Genomic DNA, 23,394 nt, shown 5'->3' with positions numbered 1-23,394 from the left:
GCCCACCTCACCCCTGCTCCCGGGCCCCCCGCCCACCTCACCCCTCCTCCCGGGACCACCCCGCCCACCTCACCCCTCCTCCCGGGACCCCCCCCGCCCACCTCACCCCTCCTCCCGGGACCCCCCCGCCCACCTCACCCCTCCTCCCGGGCACCCCCCCGCCCACCTCACCCCTCCTCCCGGGCACCCCCCCGCCCACCTCACCCCTCCTCCCGGTCCCCCGCCCACCTCACCCCTGCTCCCGGGCCCCCCGCCCACCTCACCCCTCCTCCCGGCCCCCCGCCCCCTCCCCGGGACTACCCCGGGCTTAGGTGGCTCTCCTCCTCTCCGGGTCGGTGCGCGGGGATCGCAGCGGAAACCTCCCTCCCCTTTCGCCTGCTCCGGCCCCGGCCCCGGCCCCGGCTCCTTCCCCCGCCCTCCTCCGCGGCCACTGGAATCAATTCCTTAGGGAATTGGGGCGCCGCCGCCGCCGCCGCCGCGGGGACAGGCTTTCCGCGCGGGACCCCGGGTCACGACGGGGCCATGTGAGCAGGTAGGCGCCGTCTGCGGCGGGGGAGCCTCCTCGGGCCCCGGGCGCCTGGCCGAGGACCGGGGCAGCCTGGACCGGCGCCGGGAGGCTGGCGGGGCAGCGGGGGCGCGGGGCGGCCGGGCCGCGGGGCCCTGGGTGCTCGCCCTGTCGGGGGTGGAGGTGGCCGCGGGGCGCTGCCTGCGGGTCCGCCGCCGCGCCACCCCCTCGCCCCCTCCTCCCGGCTCCCTCCGGCTGTTTGGGAAGCGAGCGCGGGCCTGGAAAGGGCAGCGGGACGGAGCCGAGCGCTGAGGGCAGAGGGAAGGGAGGAGGACGAGGTTGCTGTGGCTCCAGCGGGACGGGGACGCGGCTCCCCGACGCCCCAGTTCCCAGCGCCTCCTGGGGAGGGGGTCGGGATCCTGGGAGCGAGGGGAGTTTTTAATGCCCTCCCACTAGGCCCCGGCCGTGCCCCCGGACTCCTGGCCTCCTTGGGTGGTCGGTCGGGCTGGCTCGTGGGGAAAGCCTGTGGCCACATAACTTCGCAACAGATCCGCACCTCAAACTTTTCAAAGTTCTGAGTATTCACAAGTTCTGAGGGGGCTGTTAGTACGCCTCTCTGTTCTCCCTGGCGTGATCCCTAAACCTGAGTGTTTGAATACTTGTTAAGTGGATTTTACACCTTGGGGAGGGAGTAGTCTCAGGTACTGGTGCCATCTCCTTAGCATCCCCTTCCGCTTCCTTTGGTTCCTGTCACCCCCCCCCCCAACCCCAACCCCAACCCCAACCCCAACCCCAACCCCACCTACAAATCAAGGAGATTGTGGGGTTTGCGCTTCAGTCCGTCCTGGAACTGGGTGTTGCAGGCTCTTTGTGAAGATGTGCGGAATCTCTAGACTGCAGGCCGAATATAGGGTCGCAGGGTTTCCACCAATGTGTTAATTTCTTAAACTGGATCAGTTCACCCATTCATTCAGCAAACCTGGTGTTGCGCCTCTACTCTGCTCGGAAAACAGGATGCTGAGATACTTAAACAAGCTGTAACTGCAGCCTCCTGGAGGAAACCCACAGGCTGATGAAGAATTACAGTAGTGAGCGAGCGAGAAGTGCTGGAAGAGGCAGGGAAGGCTTGGTTTTGGAGACGAGGGGTACCGTGTGCCCTGGGTTTATAGGGTTAAGGGAGTGTTTACCTTGCAGGAGTGATCCGGAGAATGCATTCCAGTTGGAAGAAACAGCTTGTGCAAAATGAAGAGTCATCCAAAAAAAAAAAAAAAGAGTTCAAAAAGCTAGCTATCTGACCCAGCTATTTGGGATATGATAGATATCAGAAATGAAACTAGAAGCGTTTTATCCCCTTACGGGAACCAAGTAGTTTCCAGAGGCGCCTAAGTCTCTCTCTTCGGACACACCTCCTTGTCTGATGCTGTTTCTACAAGCAGCAGTTGTGTGACCATCTAAATTTTAATTGGCACTAATTGGCCCATGCCTGTTTTCATTAGAATGGCACTTGATTCCCTTTTAAAGAGCCACTTGACAGCAGTGGGTGATAATACTGCAGCATCACAGAACCTTGCATTAAAGTTGCTTATCTTTTGGGGTTGGGGTTAAAAGCTCCTGTGCTGGAAATGAGTGGGAGCTGCACAGCATGACACTCTTTTTGCCTGATCTGAATGGGTGGCCACAGATGCGCAGAATGAGCCCATGGACGGATGTCCCTGTGTTTGTCATAGTTTTCTCTACATGTAAATGTCATCAAATGTTGCTTTAGCACACTTGTAAGGATACTTTTCCTTCCTCTGAAACTTTATAAAATCGAATTCTGTTCCATCGGGTTTTGTAGCCTGATGGTCCAGGATTGGGCAGATCTTGCCTAGGAAGGTTCCTTATCAGACGGAAGCACGCTGTACGTGGGTTGCCCTTCAGGGGTGCCTCTTCACTGGGCTGAAGTGGAGTCCTAGTAGTATTCACCGTGGCTGAGGTCCAGCCTCGGTGAACTCAGGCCAGTACATCGGAGGAGCAGAAAAAGAACAACTTGGGGGTGTTTGGCTAAGCCCCTCCACAAACACTTTCTCTTATCTCAAGAACAGCCCCTTGACAGGAGTTTTATTGGAGGTATAGGGCCTGCGTGAGAGACATGGCTGAAGGGAAGCTCTTTCTTGCTAATCCTGGTGCTCGCCCGGCTTCCATCATTGGCTTAGACACAGTTATTATTCACACTTTAGTTATTCAGCTTTGTGCACACTGTGTGGGCCGGACAGCTGTAATGGAAAGAGAACAGTTAGACTATTTTAATATGGAAGAACCTAAAGAATTTCGGAAAAAAAATCAGAATTTTTTAGGAGAATTGGTATTTGTCCTGAATGACTGGGCCAGGGGTCAAAAACTATGAGGAGTTTTTTTTTTTTTCCTAATGCCCTCCCTCCTTATTAAGGGTTTATGTGTTTTTGTTTTTTGTTTTTTTTTGTTTTTTTGTTTTTTTTGCTCCAGGGAAGCAAACATAAACCCTTTGATTGCACAGTGAACCCCTCCTGGATTCCATATTCTTATTCTTTTTCACCTGCTATGCTGCATTTGAACTTCTAGACTTCGTCACCAATGGTCGTGTAGAATCTGAACTCATTCTGAGCCTCAGAGCTATGCTGTGCACTTCGTTAAAGAGAGAAGGCAAGGGAAAGAGATAAGATGAAATAGTTCATTAGCCAATTAAATCCTTACTTGCTTGAGCTGATTAAAAAAGAACGAGAGAAACCAAGTTTTGGTACAGAGGGGATTAAAAATAATGTTAGAAATAAGACTTTGGGATCTCCCCTCACTGACTTAATTTACCTTCCCCTGTCAAAGCCCCATGGAGTGGTTCCTGAGCAGTCCAAGGGGTGTGTAGCAAGTTCTGCAGCTTTCCGGTTAGTGTGCTGGAGCAGGGGATCCAGCTTTGGAAGTTTGAAATGTAGCTATGTTTGAATCCCAGCTCCACCACTTTTTAAATTTTATTTTATTCATTTATTCATAAGAGACACAGAAAAGCAAGGACACAGGCAGAGGGAGAAGCAGGCTCCATGCAGGGGGCCCAACGTGGGACTCGATCCTGGGACTCTATCCTGGGACTCCAGGATCTCGCCCTGGGCTGAAGGCGGGTGCCAAATCGCTGAGCCACCCAGGGATCCCCTCACCTCCACTGCTTCTTAGCTGTGTAGTGTTGGACGCACTCTTCAGTCCTTTGGCATCTCAATTCTTTCATCTATAATGTGGGGTCGGTAGTATGTAACTTGCCAGGATATTTGTGGAGAATTCAGTGTAATGCTGTATGTCACCCTCCTCATATTGTGCCTCGTACAGAGTAGGTGTTGGATCAAGGCTATTTATATGTTTGAGGAGTTATATGTGGCCATGAATGTGCTCTTTATGTGGGTCATTTTTTCCCCCAGCAGTATGAATTCACGTGCATGCCAACATACACATAAAGCTTTGTCTTTGACTTTTTTTCTTTTTTTTTTGGTCTTTTGGCTCAAAGCAAATGTGTTGGCTGGCAGTTTTCATGTGGCCCCTCTATAGGAGGAGGTTGAGAATTGCATGATTAGACAGTGGGGAAGCTTGGGGGAGGAAAGGCCACTTAAGAGAAGGGGAGAGAAAAGGATCCTTTCCCTGGACACCACTTACTGTCACAAGGATCCGGTGCTAATGGAAGGATCCTTGTATTTCTAATGTCGAGATCCAGTTAATTAGAGAATGTGAAGAATGAGTCTGCCTGCTTTTAGCAAGAATGCAGGAGCTGGCCAGTCTTCACAAAGGAGTGTCTTTGCAGCCTTGATTTCTTTCCTTCTTTGAAGCCCAAATATAGAGTGTACTGCAACACCTCTAGTGTAATGCCAGCTCAGGTCTCTTGAACTTTACTGTTACCTTTCATCTGAGAAGCCTAAAGTATTTGACAAACATTAACTCATTGATCTTCATATCAGCCTCTCAACAGGAGGGATTGTTAGAAGAAGGGAACAGCTTGGAAAACGTCAGTAGAGCAGGTTTGTAGTATGTAATACGTATTCTTGAAGCAGAATGGGTTGTTACAGCCAAGAATTTCCAATGTGGATTGCATGCAGGCCAGGAGGTCATGAGAGTGAGTACCCCTTCGAGAGGTTGGGGGGAGAAAACCTAGGAAAGTTGAAGATCTGGCTGCAGTTTTTGCCCTGGGAGGAGGAGAGGAAGTCCATGTTCCCCAGACCGGCTATGCCTTTGCCATATATTCTTTGCACACTGATTATGAAAATAGTCTCTGAATTATTTATAATTCTGAATGAAAGGATATGAGGCAATGCTTGTAGATGAGGACTTAGAGTAGCTGGGGATAAAAGGTAATAATAATGACTCCTTGTGGGGTGGTTATACGTCTAAGTTGGATTATAAATGGCAATTAACATTGTTTTAATTTTCTTTATCGTTTTCTTGTTGGTTCTATAGTTCTTGGCTTGGTTTTGTATTTCTCTCCCTTCAAGCTTTTGTTTGACTTCTTTCATGGTTCTTGCTACTGGAAAAAAACTTGTGGCCATTCTTAGATCAATCTCGTGTGTAAAGTTTGATACTTGATTTAGCTTTGTTCCTTAGGGACTGTATTAGGCCCAGCTCGAGGGTTTCATCCTGAGCCTGGTCAATTAGCTTGACCCAGAGGCCTATCGTGTATCCTGAGATCCTGTAAACCTAGGTGGCCATTCCCATAAATGCTTGATGTTGGGAGGTGTCTGATGAGAAAATGAGAAAGAGATTGGCTGGCGGTATGGCATCCTCTGACGTGCGGAATATCTTCTTCACATTTGTGATGTTTGAAATCTTAGCACTGAACCGTATTCCTAAATTAGGAAGCTCTACTGCATGGGCCACTGACTCGATCTAATTTGCCTTACAGATTTTTAGCTCACAGGGAGAACTCCCTCATGTTAAAATTAGTAACAGGTCCCAATGCTTTATCCTTATTTTATTTTATTTTATTTTATTTTATTTTATTTTATATTTTATTTTATTTTATTTTATTTTATTTTATGTATTTATTTTTTTTTTCCAATGCTTTATCCTTTACCTGCCCTCTACTTACTTAATTTCCTCAGGTCTTTGGAAATCCATCTCCTGGGAATTCTTTTTTTCTCATAACTCCTTTGCGTTCAAGTAACGGAGGCAGTGGCTAAGGCAGGGGCTTTGAGACTCTAGTGGGCGTCAGAATCACCTGGAGGGCTTGTTAAAACACAGAGTGCTGTTCTCCGTGCTCACTCCAGCCTCTGAGTCAGTAGGTCTGGGGTTGGATTTGAGAATTTGAGTTTCTGAGGATCTTCGAGATGATGCTAATAGTCTGGTCCTTGACCAACTGCATTTTGAGAGTCACAGAGCTAAGGAGTCTGTCCATCTCTGTCCTCAGGCTCTTATAGTAGTCTCTGAAGGTTTTTGCTACACTGGCTTGAATGACCCTGTTCCTGGTAGTTGTAGAGCCCTGGAGAGGCCGGGAGTCACTTAGCCCTCATCAGGCCCATGAGTGCATGACTTGTTTCCATTTCAGTGGATCTGCTTGGTTAGCATCACCAATCCAGACTTCTCCACCTGGTTCCAAACAGTTTGGTTTATCTGGTATTTCTGTCTGCCTGGGTATCCAAATTCCACCTGTCTTAAACTGAACTCACTAATTTCTTGCCACAAAATGTGCTGTCTCTGTGTTTCCTGTCTTAGGCAGTGACCTGTTGAGTTAGCTGCTGAAACCAGGCACTTGGAGTTCCCGTCAGCATGTCACTCTTAGCAGCCCCCAACTTCTACCTGCCAGTAACAAACCCTATCAGTCTTTAGACGGCCTAAAATATCTTTAGTTTGCTCCTTGCCTGCATCCCCCCTGCCCCTTGGGATTGTTTGAGAGTTTCTGGGGCTGCCTGTCATATATTCTTCATCTACTCTTTCCTCTCTCAAAGAGTTTTTATTTTAAAACAGTTTTTAATACTATTTAAATTCTTTTGATTCTTATTATGTGTATGACAAAGCTTCTTACCCCTGACTCTCTTGGGGTCATCTGCTGTTCTTTCTCTCTCTGCTAGTGCCCTAACGTCTGGTGATGGTTAATTTCCCTCTTATACTCCCACCCAGAGGGACCTCTCCCCTTTGCTACCTGCCTGGCTCCTATGCATTCAACTAAAGCTTCACTTTCCCTGACGTTCCTTCTCACCACCAGTTAGGCTTCCCTTTCTTCATGGTCCCAAAGCACTTTGCACTTACTTATGTTGGTGAGTTGTGTCTCCTCTTGTCACATATATTTCTCTCTTTGTCTCCTCTACTAAGTTATAAGCCTCCCCACCAGTAATTACATTTGCTTGGTTTGGAATTAGAATTTCTACCTGATACAGATATCGGATAGCAGTAGCCACAGCTTATAGGTACCGCTGCTGACTCTATAATTCCAGTGTTCATAGCACTTGGAATGATTTTATTAAATTTTTCAATGACCCTTTGAAGTAGGTACAATTACTATTTCTATTTTTCACAGAATAGAATGGAGTTCTTATTATTTATTCTCTAATAGTTTCAGTGCTCTGGGAAAATTACATCATATTAATGACTCTATGACTTTTGTAATTACATAGGTACCAGTGCTGTTTCTTATACACATTTCATTCGCTCGCTTAAGGAGATGAGTCATATCCCTAAGCAGTTTTCTGAAGTTACTGATGCTCTGGTTCTTAGTGTTATTTTGCTTTACTTGGAAACTTTTAAAAAATGTGCTCATTTTTTTCCCCTCATTTTTCAAACCTAGGGAACCTTGCAGATCAAGGGAGTGTACATATCTCAGAGGGATTAATAAGCAGGAACATTTGGAGGACAAGGCATCAACCAAAATTGTTTTTGTAGGTTTAGGTACATTAATTAGAATATGCTTACCTTCCTGTCCATACATTTTGCACCCTTATATTAAAGAGCAAGAGACAGAATTTCTCATTATTCAAACTCTGAGTCACTAGTTTTTAAAGTGAGAGAGAGAGAGAGAGACCCTCCGTGACACTGTCCCAGCCGCTTTCCCAGTCTGCCCTTAACCAAGACTGCCTGTTCTGCATCTAGGACTATGATAAGCAGCAGTGGTATCACTGGCATTATCCCCCAAATCACAAGATTGGCTGTTGCCATTATTTTAGTTCCCAAGTAAAAGGGATTAAGGCAGATTTCATGGTCACGAAAGTGAATTTATTATGAATTCCATATACACACTGTATACACTTCATCTTGATATTTCAGCCTCTCTGCAAATAACCCCCCAAATGGCCCTCTGCTTTCTTCAGATTTATGTTCCCCACGGTTCTGCCAAGGTGCAGCTGTTTCCCAAATGGGCCCAATAATTTTTTTCATCTCTGCCCAGGAATCCTCCCGCTCAGCATTGCCTGTCAAAACTGTCCCTTGAGGGGCACCTGGGTGGCCCGCGGTGTGATCCCGGGGTCCTGGGATCGAGTCCCACATCAGGCTCCCTGCAAGGAGCCTGCTTCTCCCTCTGCCTGTGTCTCTGCCTCTCTCTCTGTGTCTCTCATGAATAAATAGAATCTTAAAAACAGACGACTGTCCCTCGAGACATTCCCCCCCCCTTAAGTCCCACCTCTCTGGGCAGCCTTCCCGGGTCATGCCCTGGTCAGGTTGTCCTGCCCGTTTGTTCCTGGTGTTTACCAGGTTGTACTTTTGTGTCCTGGCTCATCGGCCTGGATCCTCTCATCAGTGTCAGCCAGGGCCTGCCACCTGTCCCACTTCTGTCCACATCCTGCCTCGGGGCTCACTACAAACTGTCCCTTCTCTTTTGCTGCCCGTGCACCTGTGATGGGACCTTCAGCTCCACCTCCTCCTTGGCCCAGGAATGCCCTCCGCCGCTGAGGCTGCCCCTTCTCTCTCCATCATGACGGTCCTTCACTGATGACAGCTCCCTTGACAGCTCTTTCTCACCTGCCCCACTGCCCCTAGTGTGGAGGCCAGTCTCTCCTCTGTACTACACAGTCTTGTTTTCTTTTCTTTTTTAAGATTTTATTTATTTATGAAACACACAGAGAGGCAGAAACTTAGGCAGAGGGAGAAGCAGGCTCCCCACAGGGAGCCCAATGAGGGACTCGATAGGATCCCAGGATCATGACCCGAGCCAAAGGCAGATAGATGCTCAACCACTGAGCCACCCAGGAGTCCCCAGAATCTTGTTTTCAACACATCTGATATTTTCTCTCTCCTGCTTGCAATCTGTCCTGCTGCCTTACTTATATTATTTGGAGATGCCTGTGCCTGTAGTAAAAGCATAAGGAAATGCCAGAAGGATAAACACCAAATACAGGGGATGGATGGGAGGTGGTGGAGGTGAGGGCTGAGATGTGACGTGGTATTGCTTTTCCCCCCAGGCTGAGTGGTGGGAACATGTATATTTACTACATTCTCCTGTAAAATACCTAATTTAGGGGCTCCTGGGTGGCTTAGTTGGTTAAGCATCTGCCTTTGGCTCAGGTCCATGCTCCCAGAGTCCTGGGATCGAGGCCCGCATCAGGCTCCCTGCCCAGCAGAGAGAGAAGCAGGCTCCCTGTGGGGAGCCCGATGCGGGACTCCATCCCAGGACTCTGGGATCATGACCTGAGCCACCCAGGTGCCTCAATAAATAAAATCTTTGAAAAATAAAATACCTAACTTAAAAAACACCTGCAATTGCCCACGTTTAAACGCAGACTCCCTAGCAGAGCATTCAGGAGTCGTCTGCTCTTGTTCCTACCTAACCTGATCCGGAGCTTCTACCTCTCTTGGCTCCCCATCACCCTTCTGCAAACATTTCTCGCAGTTGAAATCTTGTGGCTTTGACTCCTGCTGTTACTTTTCCCTTAAATTCTTTTTCACACCTGGTCACATAATCATCTCCACCTCTGTTTTTTAATGTCTAGTATGATTTTGATGTCTTTGTAGATGTTTTGTCTGACGTTTCCTTGTTATCATTAGGAGAGTTCATTGTCACTTGACCTGCCTTCTGGTCGTATTTCACCCATTCTTTACTGATAAGCCTCACATTGTATCTATGCACTTGTTCCTCTACCTCCCCAAAGTTGAGAGCTCTTGGAGGGTGTATTTTGTGATTTATTTATCTTTGGCATCTTGGCACCTGCTACAAAGTAACAGGTTGGGGGAATTGTTGAATAGTACAGGTATGTTTTTAATTGAAGTCATGTTTTCTTTCTTTTCTTTCTTTCTTTTCTTTTCTTTTCTTTTCTTTTCTTTTCTTTTCTTTTCTTTTCTTTTCTTTTCTTTTCTTTTCTTTTCTTTTCTTTTTTTTGGATTTCAAAACAAACCCCCCAAAAAAACTTCAAAGCAAATTAAAGGGACTATCTGTTGGGCTCAATATCTGAAACGTGGGCTGTAAATTTGAATGGCTTTACACATGGATTTCCTAAATCAAACCCAGTTGTAGAACGTTTCTTCTGCTTTTCCCATTTGCCTTCTGGTGGTGGGTGATGCTTGGCTTCTTTGGGTTTGTTTCTGTGTTTCAGCCCTTGGCCCCCTCCCCCTCCACCATGGAGCACGTTGGTGGTTTCCGTAATGGTGTCTCAGGGTGAGCGTGTGAGTCTGGGTTTGGAAGTAGATCTGGGCTGTGAAGTGGTATCACTTGTTGGAAGGTGACTACTGCCGTCAACACTTACTTGCTCTGGGATGGAGAAGTGACACGTCCATTTAGAGAAGAGGCAGCAGAGTTTATTTTTGTGGCAGACGTGTCCCACTGCAGAGCTATAATAACCGTAATGAAGGAGGATTATGCTGTATTAGGTTTATGAAGGGTGTACTAGTCTGTTACCAGGGTCAGTGGTGACAGCTCAAGCCAGCAATTAGGTTTCATTAAAGACTCCAGCCGGCAATTAGCATTCACTTCTGCCCATGAAATCCTCTGATCTATTAAGCATATATTCTTCATGATACATTTTGTAAAACGTGCTTTAGATGATAAAGGTACATATTTTTTAGACATGCACAAGTCTCCAAATGATCATTTGAAAAATGGGGCTTTTAGACTCCCTATGCTTACATCCGTGAGTTACCCTGACATTCTGGGTAGACTGTACTGTTTTTAGACTCTGTACATTTTTAAAAGATCATATAAATACTTTTCTTCAAAGGCAAGGAATTTGTTATGGACTGTGATATCATTATGTGATTTAGGAGGGAAAAATGTGTGACTGATATGAAACGAATTAAAATGGGAAAATAATGAGATGACACCTACGGATCTTAATGATATTCTTTAGAAAATTATTGTTTTGCTTAAGAGGCATCTAAAAATAAAGGCTGGGAAGGATGAATTGTGCTGTGCTTCTGCTGAGCAGCTGTTTGGTTGTTTTGAAAATGAGGCTTATTTTTCCAAGCGCTAGGTTAGGTACAAGCATGTATTTCATGTCTCTTTATCCTGATGAAAGCGTTTAGGCATTTTAGCTTCGCAGCGAATATGAAGTGATGTTTACACTAAGCTATTCAAAGAAATTTCTCCTCTCCTTCCTCCTCTGCTCCTTTCTCTTCCCTTCTTTCTCCCTCCCTTTATAATAAATTGTTTTCATTTGGAGGCTTCTGATGGGTTAATTACTGTATATATGTATTCAAGATTGATACTTATCAGAGATCATAAAAGGAAGAAATGCACAGCGCACAGCACATCAGGCCAGTGCAAAGATCTGTGAAGAATACCTATTGCCCTGGGATAATTAAACTCTGTCATTTGATTCTCAATTCATATTATTATTTTTCTCATTCATAGACTGCTAAAATGGTGATAATGGCTAAACATAGCAGTTTGAAATCTGTGTACATGAGTGTATTTTAAAGACTCCAAGGGATCCCTGGGTGGCGCAGCGGTTTGGCGCCTGCCTTTGGCTCAGGGCGCGATCCTGGAGACCCGGGATCGAATCCCACGTCGGGCTCCCGGTGCATGGAGCCTGCTTCTCCCTCTGCCTGTGTCTCTGCCTCTCTCTCTCTCTCTCTCTCTGTGACTATCATGGAATAAATAAATTAAAAAAAAAAAAAAAGACTCCAAGAAGTCTTGCAGTTAACAAAAGTGTGTCAAAGCTGAATTCATTTTAGTAGGACCTTTATTTTTTATTTATTTTAAAGATTTTATTTATTTATTCATGAGACACACACACACACACACACACACACACACACACACACAGAGGCAGAGACACAGGCAGAGGGAGAAGCAGGCTCCTCACAGGGAGCCCGATGTGGGACTCGATCCCAGGACTCCAGGATCACACCCTGGGCAGAGCGTAGATGCTGAGGCACCCAGACATTACACCCCCCGCTTTTTTTTTTTTTTTTTTTTTTAGATTTGATTTTATGGGACGTGTAATCTCAAGGGACACTGATATTCTGTGAAATACTTTCTAGAAAAGGTTTGGTTTAGGAGGTCTCTGGAATAGAGAGATGTCGTGTTTGTCGTCTTTAAGAAAGTCAACATAAATTAGAGAGTATGGTGACTTGGATTATTAAGATGGGTAAATATTTAAAATCTCTATTTGTAGACCAGACTCACTTTTTAAACAAAATTAATTGGATAATTAATAAATAAAATCTTAAAAAAAGAAAATATTAAAAAAAAAGCAAGTTTAAAACAAAATATCAGGAATCTTCACAAAGCCTTCAGGGAATGTTTTAGGGACAGTAAACAGTTCATCTAACTTTATGTATTTATATAGTAAAGAGTAATATTTCAGATTACATTTGTGGCACTGCAGAAACCTCATTGTTGAAAGAAAGATTTAGGCATAGTGAGGAGCCCCATCTTATCAAGGCCAGAAGCTGTGGTTAAGGCACTACTGAAAAATCGTGGTTCTCCGGATTCTGGCAATCGGCCCTCCCCCCTCCTCCCCTTTGCCCACGATACTGCCAAGAGGAAAGCAGGCAGGCTAACGAGGTAGAAAACCATTGAGGGCTTTAGAAAGGTCATTGCAATTATTTTATTAATAGCTGCCACTGTTTAACTTCTTTTGTGTAACCGGGCATTTTTAACAAAGGCATTGTGACTATAACACGAACGGTTTTCTCTCCACCATGGCCCCTTTATTACCTCAAGCTAATTTGCCCCGTATCCCCTTCATCAGTTTTTCCTGCCCCCCATTTCTGACCTTTCACAAAGCAGAGCTTTATATATGGGAACGGCTTTCCCCTCTACAACCTTTAAACTCCTAACAATCTTATGAAAGAGATGTTATTTTTATCCATAGCTTATCCCCCAGAAATGAGAGAGTTGAAGAGGTTATTGGTGAAAGTCTTGCAGCGAGTCAGTGGAGGAAGTGGGGTTTGAACTTGTTCTCTCCGACCCCACAGCTCAGTTAGGCTTAATGCGACAGACACATCTGTGTCTGTGCTGGTCCAGAACATCTCCTCTTCCCCCCTTTTTCTCTTTCTTTCTTTTTCTCTTTCTTCTTTTCTTTTCTTTTCTTTTCTTTTCTTTTCTTTTCTTTTCTTTTCTTTTCTTTTCTTTCTTTCTTTCTTTCTTTCTTTCTTTCTTTCTTTCTTTCTTTCTTTCTTCTTTTCCTTTCTTTCTTTCTTTCTTTCTCTTCTTTCTTTCTTTCTTTCTTTCTTTCTTTCTTTCTTTCTTTCTTTCTCTTTCAAGATTTTATCTTTGCAGTCATCAAACTGGTTTCAGGGACAAAACAAATCCTTGTGAGATACAGCTTGGCGAAACAACTTAGAGAAAACCTTGCTCTTTTTAGCAGCACATTCTCCCATAGAAAGAGACTCACTTTGTTGAAAAGATGCTGGCCTGCCTTCCTAGGCATTAGGATCACTTGAGGTCTTCGACTAAGAGATTCAGAAGAAAGCTACATTTCTTTCTTTTTTTTTAATTTAAAGATTTTATTTATTTATTCATGAAAGATACAGAGAGAGAGGTAGAGACACAGGCAGAGGGAGAAGCAGGCTCCATGCAGGGAGCCCGATGCGGGACTTGATCCCAGGACCCTGGGATCACAACCTGAGCCAAAGGCAGATGCCCAACCACTGAGCCATCCAGGCGTCCCTCCTTCTTTCTTTCCTTTTGTCCATCCATCAGTTTCTTTTAAAATGGTTTTTGATGTTTTTGAAGAAGGGGATGTCTTTCTGTGGTCATAATCTTTAAAATAACAAGCAACTAATAATGTAGCTACTGGCCACATGACCATTTGGCATCTGAAATGTGCCTCATTTGAGTTCACACGTGCTGTCGGTATCAAATACGTATCAGACTTTGCAGACTTGGTGTAAAAAAGAATGTAATATTTTTAAAACTGATTACATGTTGAAATGATATTTTGGATATGTTGAGTTGAATAAAATCTGTTATTAAAATCAATTTCTTCAGTTTTGCTTTTTAATGTGACCACGAGAAAATTAAAAATTACCTGCATGGCTTGCATTGTGGTCCACATTGCATTTCTTTTGGAGCAGCACTATTACAGATGGTTATCAAACTATTCCTGGGAGCCCTGGTTCAGAATGATGCCTCAGGATTGGGGACCAGTGGATAGAGACAGAAAACAGCAATAGTTAGTGATGGTAAGAGGTAAGCTTAGATGACCACCAGACAGAGACTAATATTAGCTGGCATTTATTTACTACTTAGGGTGTGCAAGTACTTTGTCGAGCACTTTAAGTGGATTATCATTTTGATCCTTACAACAGCTCTGAAGTAAGTACTCTCACAGACTTATTTTGTAGATGAGAAAACCAGGGCTTAGAAAGGCTAAGGCACAAGATCCTGCAACTAGTAAATACTAGTTTACTGTGTAACACCATTGGCATGCAAATACTAGTAAATGATGGAGCTCAGTGTCAAATCTGGGCACGAATCCAGAATGTGTACTTGTAACCACTCTGCATCACTGCCTCCCAAAGGCAAAAGAGAAAACATTACCTAGAATGATCCATAGCAGTGCTTTATTGAGTGTCTATGGGTGGGGGGCAGGCACACAGTCTCCTCCTCGGTACTGGCAGATAGCATCTCTGTGAGGGAATATAGTACAATGGTGATGTTCCTGAGAATGACCTTAAGTTAGCAAGAAATGATGAAATTATGCTTGATATATGTCATTTAGTAGTCCAAGGTTGCCTTAATTAGGAAGTTTTTTTTAAATCAGAAATTGATTTTAGCAACTTCAGGAGTGTCTGGGTGGCTCAGTCCGTGAAGTGTCTGACTCCTGATTTCTGCTCAGGTCATGATCTCAGGGTCATGGAGATCGAACCCTGTGTCAAGCTCTGCGCTGAGTGTGGAGCCTGCTCGAGATTCTCTCTGTGGGCACCCCCGCCCCACTCAGGCTCATGTTCTCACTCAAAAAAAAATTAAGCTCATTTAAAATTGCAGGTTTTTTAACTGAGAGGCATTGATATATTTCATAGCAAGGATATTTTGTAAATATAAGCATTAAATCTCTCCCCCTTCAGAATAACAACTTGAAAAAACATGGCAAAAGTCTACCCACAGGTCTATTTCCAGCTACTTAAAATTTTTTTCACATTTTTCTTATCTTTGTTCCTAAATAGATGTATTTTTATAGTATTATGTACTCCTTCATATATATACATGCTTTTCATACTTATTGGTTAATAATATTTAGCATATCTACATAGTATTGATATATTGTAATTAGCTTTATCATTTTTTATTACAGAAAATACATACACTTAACATTTCTTGCTATCCCATAGAAGATGATAGTGAGGATCTTCGCATTCATAGCTTATTTTTGTTGAATTTATTTTAGGATAAATGTCTGTGTGATTATCATGGACATTTTTTGTGATACCTGAATCATACAAACAGAATTTCAAGCATAGCTCATGAAGACTAATTGAAAGGTGACACAACTTTATTTTCAGATGCTGATACTCTTTTAGATCTTGCTTTTTTTGCACAATGTTTGATGCCTAGGAAGTGGATTATCCCAACAAAGAAGTCTTGCCTTTGTCTGTGTGGTTTTTCTTATAGTTCCCTTTGTTATAGTTTGACAAAAGGATTTAACGAGCCCTAAATCGATACATTCAAAGGTTGAATAATAACCCTTACACTAGATTCACTTTTGGCATAAGTGCTCACTAATCCTTACATCATTTAATGCAGAAAAAAATATGTTGGAATTATTGCTGGATATGATATGTATACTATACATATATATGGATATGGTATGTTTAGAATTATTGAAAATATGTTTACATAAGAGGTAGCATTTAAAAGGGAAAGATATATATGTATACATGCTTCATTGATAATTATAAATATTATAAATAATATAATTATATTATAATATAATATAATTATAAATAATTATAAACTATTACATTATTCTAAGTTAATTTCTGGTGCCTGTTGGCCTGCCTTATTTTTTCTAGATGTCATCAGTATCTGCTTCTTATTCTTGTCTTTTACTTTTTACCAAACTTTTTTCAAATATTTTTTCCGATAATTTGCCATATTTTGATGACTATTATATTTTCATAGTTCTTGCTATGGTAACAATAGGGTCCCAACAACTTAGTGGCTTTAAACAGCAAGTGTTTGTTGCTTGTCCATGTTATGTGAGTGCTGTGGATGTGCCACAGCTCTTAGTGGCTTGACTGGGTATGGTGGTGCTCCATTGTCTTCGCACTCAGAAACCCAGGCCAAGGGACAGCCCCCATCTGGGACATGCTGTGCTCATGGCTAAGCGCAGGAATATAGTGAGAAGCATGCAGTCCCATTTTAAAGCAGCTGCGTAACCCAAAAAAATAAAAAATAAAGCTGCATAAGAGGTGGCAAATATGTTGTCTCCTCATGTCCAATTTGCCGAAGTATATTATCACATGGCCAAGCCAAAAACCCAATGATTTAGGGACCTACACTCACCCCACAGGATTCCCAGGCGAGTCCCTGGGATGTGAAGGGGTACATTACAGGAAGGGAGCAAAGGGTTGGCATCAGTAATCCCATCTTTTATTCCATCATTGATTTAACCATTTCCTAATGGTTTGGTATTTGGATTGTTTCCGGTTGTAACAATGGTAAATAGCATTGTCCTAAAACACTGTTGAATAAATTACATTTATTTATTTGGAGATTATTTTCTTGGGATGTAGTTTCCAAAGTAGGTTATCTGAGTCAGGGAGCATGAATTGCTTGTAGATATTGTTACATGCAGCCAGATTGCTCTCTAGAAAGCCTATCAGTTTATCGTGCCATCATTAATATTTAAGTATTTCCTTATATTCTGCTAGTGCTGGGTTTTGAAATTTTCATTTTGTTGGTGTTCTCGACTAAAGGTGGTATCTTAAAACAAAAACTTTTAGAACAGATTTTGTTATTCATCTAGTTAGCTGAGTAAAACAATAAAACAATCTATAATTTTCTTTCCCAGTTTATGAAAGACATTGTAAAAAAAAAGTGCTCATTTTCATGCTTTCTGTTTCCTTGGACTCATATTTTTCTGAGTAGACTGTGTCTTAAATACATCTTATGTTAAAACAGTGATTGAAAAGAATACACATTTGATTTGAGGTTTTATCACTGTTATCTTTGAATCAAATCATAGTAATAGCTACTATGGAACTGGGTAAATGGCTGAACCTACTTATATTGCTGAATTTTGTTGCATATTTTAAAGTCTTAGGAGAGAGATTTATTATTATCCTGTTGCCTAACATTGGATAGGTTTAATTCCATGGTTTTCAGATGCCCCGTTACTGTATGGTTTATATAGCAGAAAATACCAGTTGAAACCTAAGAACCAGCCCTTCCTGTAGTTTCCCCCCTCAAACTGTAAAATAAAACTTTTTATTACCAACTGTATCCTCTCACTTGGTTTACTTTACAAGTGCCATGTTGCCTGCTGGGTATGCTTGTCCTTGGCTTCTGCTTGGAAATAACGGTATCTAGACCTACCCATAAATATCCTTGGTTATATTTCTTCATGAAAAGCTCTGAGATCTCACAGCAAAAGCAAGAAGACTTACAGGGCAGATAAGAGAAATCCTTAGGCCACTCAACCCAGAGTCTATAGACAGAATAGACAGAGAGAGACAGAGACAGTGTTGGGATGGTAAGTGGTGCTGGGATTTGGGGATGATAGCTGGATTTTGCAACTACTACTGGAGTGCAAATGCCTCCCACCTCATTTAGCAGAGGAATGTCAAAAATCCCCTGAACTGAGAAACCCATTCTCTGTGTTTTGAGACACAGCTTGGTAAAGCTTGTAAGAAATATTACAGCTCAGTGGGAAGCAAGCCCGAGTGTGGGAGAAGCAAGATATGTGAAGCAGACATCCGTGTGTGAAGCAGAGTTTATTTGAATAGTAGTAGTTGCTGACTGCAGAATGTTAAAAGTATTTAGGATGTTAATAGTGTGAATTAAGACTCAGATTAGTTGTTGAAGACATAGGAATTTGAATAGATTAGTCTTTGAGTTTCTGTTCCTGAAATGATTTCTTATTTCAATTTACGTTCTTTGTGTAAGTCTTCTGGGAATTCTTGGCAAATTTTTTTGGAAGACAAGGACTCATTGGCTTATGAAGTTTTGATTTTGTAATAGGCAATACGCTTGGGAAAACTGGATTCTGAGGCTCAAAGTAAGTGAGAATCAGGGTGTTTTATGTTAATACAAAAGAAGCCAAGTAATTACAGAGACTTTTAAAAATCAGTGCAGTAGGGGCACCTGGGTAGCTCAGTGGTTGTGTCTGCCTTTGGCTCAAATCGTGATCCCGGGGTCCTGGGATCAAGTCCTGCATCATGCTCCCCACAGGGAGCCTGCTTCTCCCTCTGCCTATGCCTCTGCCTCTCTCTCTGTGTCTCTCATGATTAAATAAAATCTTCAAAAAAAATCAGTGCAGTGAAACAGGATGCTGGTTTGTACGGAATCATTACATACCTAGGTTGAATTGATAAAAAAGTTACTACTGAGCTCTTCCTGAAGGTTGTCATGCTCATGGTAAATGTTTTCTTAAGCTGCTTAGAACTTTGAAGAGAAAAGGAGTGCTTGCACCTGCTATGTGTTCTGCTTCACTCAATTTTGTGTTTGGGAGAATTGAGGCTAAGGGTATAAAATGCATTATACGTGTATATGGCTTTTAAGTCTGGTTTGATGGTCCCACCTCTGGGACCCATATCAGTTAGAGTTACCCTGTTCCACCCCCTAGTACTTTCTTCCTCCTCTTCCATTTTACTTCCCTCCAAGCCTAAAGGTTGGCCTACCAGTGGGATCCACTTAACCTGGTACTGGGATATGCTCCCACACCCCCAATTCGTATGTGGCTTTTGGGAGGTGATTAGGTCATGAGTGTGGGGCTCTCATGAATGAGATTAGTGCACTTATAAGAGAGACTTCAGAGAGTTCCCTGGTCCCTTCTGCCATTTGAGGATACAGCAAGAAGTTTGTGATCTGGAAAAGGGCCCCCACCAGACCATGCTGCTATCCTAATCTCAGACTTCTAGCCACCAGATCTGTGAGCGATAAATTTCTGTTGTTTATAAACTACCCAGTCTGTGGTATTTGCATTGTGTCAGCTGAATGGACTGACAGTGTGGCTTAACCTGATGAGTTATGGTCAGGCAACAGGTTGTGGTTATTTACCTAGGGAGGCTGATGACTATACCTGCATCCATCTGACTTTGTCTTTAACCATCACTGAATGTTCAGTGCAGCCCACAACTTTTGTAGACATAGGCCAAATTTATGGTTCTTCTAATCTGTTATTTATCACATAGTAATTAGTGAATGTTTGCTGATGTCCACGAGTTATTTGAGGTTGTTTGTAAGGAGGGAAGTGGGAAAACCCAAGTTCATTTCCCTCATGTCTCCTTGCTGCAGATCCCCCAAGGAAAGTGTAGGTCTTATACACTGACTTGCTTGTGCCTCACTTGTCAAATACAAGTGCATTTTTTTGCGTAGCCATCTCGTGAGTGACCCATCATCGTCCCTTCTTCTTTGCTCTCTTGAGAACTTTGGTCTCACAACTTCATACTTTGCTTGTGATGAGATATCCATGACATAAGGATTAGCACCCATAATTCTTAACTTTAACGTGTGTGGATATCACACTGAAGCCCATTTTTTAAAACAACCATGCTTTGGTTTTTGAAATGTGTCAATAAACTTGGCACTAATGATCCTACCACTTAAGCATAGCCACTGTATTATATATTCTTTTTAAACTTTCTGCTAACTATATAACTATAATCATGTTCTATGTATAGAATAATATTCAAATAGAATAATGTGTTGAGAGAATACTTTTTTCTCTTCTTTTCCCCCACGTATATTTATACTTTTCTTGTTTCTATACAGTCCTCATGTATATATAAATTTAACAGCTGTATGATTAATTCACTGAGTTAATATGTTAGCAATTTCTATTTGTTGATTATTTGAGTTATTTCCGGAGTTTTTGGTTATTATAAGTAAAATGCTATTAACATTTTTGTCATGTAGTGTCCTTCATCTTTTGGAGTATTCTTTTAGGTTGAATTCCCAGGAGAAACAGTAGTGCATCACAGGAAATAATGCACACATTTTTATGTTTTTTGTTGGCAAAACCACCTTTCCAAGATTTGCCCAATCTGCTACCATATTTTATAATTTATGAAGTTCATATTTAGTCATTGTTTTGTTTTATGGATTAATACTAAATATCACTAGCATATTATTGACTTGATGTCAGAGTCTTTTATTCCATGATTGGTCCTCAGAAGTTGCTCAGTAAATTAAGTTCTTGAGCTTTAGGAAGAAGTGCTTATCAGTGTTAGCATTTCCAGTATATAACCATTCATCTTTGTATGCACTTTACTGATTTTTATATATATTTTTACAGGGGTTTTTTTTGGGGGGTGGAAGCTATGAAGAGAAAAAAATTAAAAACCACTAGATTGCATTTGGCCCAAAGATTGCAATCGCTGCTTAACTGCTTTTCCCATCTACCTATTAGATTTTTCTGCTTGATTGTGATTGGTTAGGTGTATCTCGGCATGCTTTTCTGTGTTGCTGTAAAATCCAGTCCATTTTTAAAGTACATGACTATTCAGAATCACGGATATAACTGCTAGAAGGAAATATGATTGTGCTGATAGGAGTGTGTAGCAGTGAACGCTAAAGAGGAGGAATTTAAAGTGTAATTTGTGTTTAATGGACACCCTGAACAGGCAACAGAAGTGTCAATCGTGAATAGGCTAGCCTTGTCCTATTACAATAGGTAGAGTGATTTAATTCCCTTTATTCAGAATTTTTGAGTATTAAACTGATTTGCCCAGACATTGGACCTTTTGGGTTGAGAATGAGCTGAGTCCCCTTGACAGTTAGGCTCCTCAGTATAATTTCTCAATTGGTATTGGTTGCTCCTTATTGAACTCCTAAAATCAAGTTCCTCGATGGGCAGAAAAGTAAAAGACCAGACCTGATATGTAGACAGAAGCCGCTGTTTGCACCCAGACAGAAATCTTCAGATGTCCTGAAAACCTATTCTGATTCTCGTGTCTTGATTGAAGCTTTCCTCCCCTGATGGTAGGGCCTTTCCTGCTGTCCTCTTGGATAAAGTGCACCATTTTGCCTTCCCTGTTTACATCACCTGCTCTCTACTACTTCATTAACTTTCTTTTCTTCTGATGTTCTACTCCCCCATCATTTCTTCCACATATCCTAGGCATAAAATAATAAAATAAAATAAAATAAAATAAAATAAAATAAAATAATAATAAAATTCCCCTGGATTTTCTAACTTTCTGCCAGTCACAGTTCCACTTCTTCTCTGCTGTGTCTGACTCAGTCAGTGGTGAGGCATAGTCTTGGGTCCTCTCATTGCTGTATTTTATTTCTGGGAGCAGTGCTCAAAGAACTTCTCTACTAAAGCTAGCTGTCTCTATTTCTTTCTTTTAGTATTTGGGGACCTGACATCCTTAACTAAACAGATTCTTTGTTTTTTAATTTAAATTCAATTAGTTAACATATATTACTAGTTTCAGAGGTGGAGGTCAGCGATTCAACAGTCTTATGTAACACCCAGTGCTCATTACATCACATGACCCCCCCCTTAACATCCATCACCCAGTGACCCCATTCCCCCATTCCCCCCTCCAGTGACCCTCAGTTTGTTTCCTGTGATTCCTGTGAAGAGTCTTAACGGTTGGTCTCCCTAATTTTGTCTTGTTTTACTTTTTCCTTTCTGAATAGATTTTAAAGGTAGTCTCCTTATCGTGGCCTTTTTTTTTTTTTTTTTAAGATTTTAAATTTATTTATTCATGAAAGACACAGAGAGAGAGAGAGGCAGAGACCCAGGCAGAGGGAGAAGCAGGCTTCACACAGGGAGCCCGAAATGGGACTCGATCCCTGGTCTCCAGGATCATACCCTGGGCTGAAGGTGGCGCTGAACTGCTGAGCCACCAGGGCTGCCCTATCGTGGCCTTTTTTTTACTGGTAATGGATTCATTAAATAAGTTTTACTGGTAAATGGATCCATTAAAATATCCATCATATGGATATTTTTTCCGTAAATTACGATTTGACCTAGAAAGCCAAACAGTGACTTCTTTGAATGGTATTTGGATTATTGTTGGTATGTGTACACTTGAATTCCAACTTGATTTTAATCACTTTGATCACACATAGGTCTAAAAAAAAAAAAGCCATTACGCATTAAAAAAGGCAGCACTATTATGAAGTGACTCTAGCTTGTTACATGAGAGTCCCCTTAGGCCATGTAAGATGAAACCACTCTGGGCAGATGTGTAATGGGCCACGTCCATTTTGAATTTTTGCAAGCTCTCCAGCCATCCCCCATGACCCCCCACGTGGTACAGTGGAAAGGGCACTCCTGTGGAATTCCAGAAACCTGAGTCCCTCGTTCTGCTACTAATTAGCTATTTTGGTTTTAGGCAAGTTACTTAGCCACTCGTGACTCAGTTTCCTTGTCTTCTTCATGAGTTAGTTGGTCTAATAGAATCGGATTCCTTAGGTTCCTAAACGCCACACTTCTCTGAAAATTCAGGAGTTCTAGAAAACTTTTTGTTTCAACCCTGCGGTTGAATTTGTGGTCAGAGCAAAGAAGGAAGCCTCTGTGCTGTTTCTCTTCTCAGAAGAAACTGCTGGTTGTCTGATTCATTTTTGTACAGGAATAGACTCAAGGCGCATATTTAAATCTTAGATTTAACATACTTTTTTTGGTAGTGATAGTTCATTTCCATGTTTCTGTGGCATTTACCTCTGAGCGTCCCTGTGAAAAATGGGGTTGTAATGTATGTAATATACTTGTTATAACATTCATTTAAATTAATGTTGATCTTGTTGGGATGTATTTTCAGAGCTTCACTGGGGTGGTGGAGCTAACTCTAGGGCGTATCAGGTGTTGCCCTGTCAGAGAGGCAAGGACTGGGGTGAGGTGACTTGGGTAAACAGCAGAAGTCTCCATCCTGTGGAAAAGGATACGTACCCTTCTGTCCGTCCATTGCCCTCTGCAAAACATTACCTTCATGACTGTGTGGCATGACTTTCATTTTTTTTTTAATTTTTATTTATTTATGATAGTCACAAAGAGAGAAAGAGAGAGAGGCAGAGACACAGGCAGAGGGAGAAGCAGGCTCCATGCACCGGGAGCCCGACGTGGGATTCGATCCTGGGTCTCCAGGATTGCGCCCTGGGCCAAAGGCAGGCGCCAAACCGCTGCGCCACCCAGGGATCCCCTTTTTTTTTTTTTTTTTAATTTTTATTTATGACTTTCAGATCTCTTGGCAGAGACTTAATGATATTGCTGTTTACCATGCTCATCTTGAAAGAGTTTGTAGGTTGCTGTATGTCACATATGTGCCTCTTTGGCTTCTGCTGAGCTGTGATTTGCATCCTTTTGAGAATTGTAACATCATCTCCAGGGTTTTGGGTTTCTTGACACCCTACACTGCAGATTTCT

General features: G+C 42.5%; 1 protein-coding gene across 1 annotated transcript in view; it reads left to right on the top strand.

Annotated features, from left to right (window-relative positions):
• Nucleotides 1-310: 310 nt before the first annotated feature.
• Nucleotides 311-23,394, top strand: part of PTPN14 (protein tyrosine phosphatase non-receptor type 14) — a 180,363-nt gene continuing 157,279 nt past the window's right edge. The window contains exon 1 of the mRNA XM_025429920.3: nucleotides 311-532. The gene's annotated coding sequence lies outside the window, so the exon portion shown is untranslated. The remainder of the gene's footprint in view (nucleotides 533-23,394) is intronic.

This window comes from Canis lupus, chromosome 7 (genome assembly GCF_003254725.2).
Source record: "Canis lupus dingo isolate Sandy chromosome 7, ASM325472v2, whole genome shotgun sequence".
In the NCBI taxonomy this organism is placed as follows: domain Eukaryota; kingdom Metazoa; phylum Chordata; class Mammalia; order Carnivora; family Canidae; genus Canis; species Canis lupus.
This window is presented reverse-complemented; position numbering and strand designations above follow the sequence as displayed.